Below are 3,575 nucleotides of genomic sequence, written 5' to 3'. Positions count from 1 at the left end.
CAAGGCAAGTGCTCCACTGGGCCGCGTCCTCAGCCCCCACTGGTGGTCATTTTGCTCTTACTGGTTTGGGGCTGTGGTGAGCAGTCCTGCTGGGACTGTCCCCAAATATAACCCTGTACCTTTGGGGGGAAACACACGTTTGTTTTGCTTGGATGTGAATGGGGAGCAGAACTGCTGGATCAGAGGGTGGGTTGTGCTTATCTTGAGTAGACAGAGATGGCCAAATGGTTTTCAGAGTGTTGTGTATAGTGATTTCTCCCCAGCTCTTTCTTCCTTGCTGCTTTTCTCCTCGCTCCCTCCGTGCCTTCCCCTCCATCGACCCTTCTTCCCCGCCTTACTTCTTTTTTAAAAAACATTTTTATTTTATTTCTCTGTGTGTGTGTGTGTGTGTGTGTGTATATGAGTGGAGGTCAGAGGACACCTTGCAAGTGTTGGCTCTCTCCTTCCACCATGTGAGACACTGGGCTCAAACTCAGGTCGTCAAGCTCGGCAGCAAGTGCGTCTACCTGCTGAGCCATCTCGCTGGCCCTCCCCTTTCTTCTTTCTTCCTCAGTTCGAACTTCAAAGTTAGTAGATGAAATGAACGCATCCATGTTTATTGTGACAGTAGACTTGCTTGCTTTCCTCTCCCCTCTTCTTATGTCTTTACTGTTTGTGTTAGTACTGCTTCAACTCTGAGTAACAGGACCCATTGTTGAAACAGAGATTTCTGCAGGGACATAGGTGCCTGCAACATTGCTGGAGTGACTGACTGAGCCACGGCATGGAACCAGCTTGCAAGTCAGTCGCTATTTCTGGCTCAACCAGAAAGCTGAGGGCTCAACCACTACCACCCCAGATGCCAGCTTAGGGCTTCAGTGACCCTGTTTCATGAAAGTGTCTCATGAAAGTTTCGGTGCAACCACTTTCCCACAGGCTCCGTGGCTGTGAGGCCCCATCATGACTGTGCTCACATTGCATCTTATTTAGTTATCTATTTATTTATTTGTCACGTTTTTCTCTTATTTACTGACATCTATCAGATGTCCTGCAGCTCCGCTGTGTCTCCTTTCCCTAGCCAACAGCTCCTGAAAGTATAGTACAGAAACCTTTTCTGTAGGAAGGGTAGCCTGGAGGCTGAGAGGGTCTGGTCACGAGGGAGGGTGAGTGAGAGTCCCTGAGGGATGACGTGACCTGTTGTTCCTCTCTCTTCCTCACATGCCCAGCCCGGGAAGGCGAGGCTTCTTGCCATCCTCCTTCAGGACTCAGCTAAGCCAGCTCCTTATTGGGCTCTCTCATCCTGTCAGACCACAAATCAGGGTAAACAGTGGCTGTCCCTGCTCACTGGTAGAATTGCAACAGGCCAGGTGGTAGCCCCACCCTGCACACACTGCTACCCTGAGCCTTGGGCAGAAGCATTTGCTGCCTTACAAGTCTGAGGAGTCATTGAGCAGAGGGACCAGCATTTTCCTGGGCCTCCTGCAATCTTCTCCTAGCCCTAGCCCAAACCAGTTTCATAAACGAAGGACACTGTCTCTGCTACAGCCAACCCCCCAGCCACACTTCCCAGTCCCCTGTGCAGGCTCCTAAGTTGTTCCACTGATGTGCCTCCAACAGGTTCTGACTGGCATCCGGCTCCTCCGTCAGCATCTCCACAGTCTCCCACTCCCCAGATTGGCTCGACCTTTAAATAGCATCCCCACCATGCTCTGCATATATAGCCCATCCTCAAATGAGGCAGCCATGGAGACAGGGGTGGTCCCAGGTGCGGTGGTCCCCCTGCCCGTGGAAGGATTGGCAAGGCCTGCACCATGTAGACCATGCCTTTCAGGTAAAGCAGTGGGACGTCCTGGGGCCCTACTCAGGCAGCCCTGCATCCACAGCTAGTGAGTCCCACACCAGCAGCTCCTCCTGTGTGGCAGAGTTCTTCTGCCCATAGAGGTTAGCTCCCCGGGCAACAAGGCGTCCTGCTGAGCCTACCACCATGACCTCGTACACAAAGGCACCTGGCATGTTGAAATTGAGTGTCACTGTGCTGCATACCCCCACCCCCCACCCATGAGCATCTGGAAAAAACAAAAGTCATCACTGGTGACATGCCGGATACCACGGATGGTGGCATTCTGCCTCACGAAGGTCCTGAGCAGCCCATGTACCTTCTCGGCTTTCCGGCCAGTCAGGTGGGTCAGCAGGTCCATGGTGTGCAGGCCCCCGCCACCCATAAGCTCATCACACATCCAGCCATAGCTTGGGCTGAGCAGGCTGCCCGAGTAGATGCAGGCATCGCAGATCATCACCGCGCCCACGTAGTGCTCTGCAACCAGCTGCTTCAAGCCGCACAAAGGCAGGCAAGAAGCCAGCACAGCCCTACCGGCTCATCAGCTGTGGGCAGTAGGGAGCCTGTCACCATCCAGAAAGCATCCACAGATGTTGCTGCCTCCTCACACACCACATTCCTCCCAACTCCCAAAGCCTTCACAGATACCTGTGGGGTGAGCCGGAGGTAGAATGTTGATGCACACCGGGTCTACGTCTTGATGCAGCAAGATGTCATCTGTCCGGCTGGTGTAGAAGGTGACGTTCATCTCCTCAGCCAGCTGCTTGGCCTCCTCCTCGGTCTTCCCCCACAGGGCCTCCGCAGTGAACCCTTCCGCCCTTAGCAGTGGGACCACGACTCGGGCTGAGCTGCCAGTCCCAAACACGCCCACTCCTGGCAGCATCTTCATCTGGGCCTCTGCTCAACAACTCATCTCCTTACAAGGGTCTCCAGCATGCTGACCTTCCCACATCCCACGGTCCTGATCAAACATGGCTCCTGGCCTGCTGGCATCACCTGCCCCGGGCCACACTTCCAGAGCTGCCTGTGCGCGGGGAGGGAGGCTAGTGTGGATACACTGGTACCAGGAGCATGCTGCCTGGTTTCTAAGGAACCGGGGCCTCTCCATTGCATCTTACTTAAACCTTCAATTTTTTTTTGTTCTATCCAGGATGAGTAGGTTAAAAGTTAAAAAGTTGTTTTGATTTGTTCATTTTTATTTTACATATATGAGTGTGTTTTGCTGCATATATGTAAGTGCACAACACGCATGCAATGCCTGTGGAAGCCAGAAGAGGGAGTCAGATCCCTGAAACTGGGCTTATGGACATTGTTAGCCACTGTGTGGGTGCTGGGAACTGAACCCAGATCCTCTGCAAGATCTGAAAGTGCTCTTACCACTGAGGCATCTCTCTAGCTCCATATTAAAAGTTATTTACTTATTTATTCTGTGTGTGTGTGTGTATGGATTGCCATGGTACACATGTTAGGATCAGAGGACAGCTTACAGGAATGTGTTCTCTCCTTCCACCTTGTCTGTCTTGGGAATCAAAGGTCACCAGGCTTGGCTGCAGGCCCTTTTACCCACTGAGCCATCTCACCAGCCCAGGATAAATATTAAACATCCTGTCTGCCTGCACCACCCTAAGAGGAAAACTCCTGGACACTTTTGCTTCCCCTCTCTCACCCCCTTGCTGGGGATCCCATGTCAATACCTGCACTCTGTGGATCTATTAGAGGGGTAGGTTCCAGGCTCCCATGGTACTCTCTGCTTCCTGTC

The 3,575-nt window shown here is 52.6% G+C and overlaps 1 pseudogene; it reads right to left on the bottom strand.

The window, feature by feature from the left end:
* Positions 1-1,518: 1,518 nt before the first annotated feature.
* LOC103738817 lies at positions 1,519-2,705 on the bottom strand (annotated as a pseudogene).
* Positions 2,706-3,575: the final 870 nt, after the last annotated feature.

This window comes from Nannospalax galili, unplaced genomic scaffold (genome assembly GCF_000622305.1).
Source record: "Nannospalax galili isolate Female #2095 unplaced genomic scaffold, S.galili_v1.0 scaffold1659, whole genome shotgun sequence".
Taxonomy (NCBI): Eukaryota; Metazoa; Chordata; class Mammalia; order Rodentia; family Spalacidae; genus Nannospalax; species Nannospalax galili.
The sequence above is the reverse complement of the archived record's forward strand: the minus strand, read 5'-3'. Positions and strand labels throughout refer to the sequence as shown.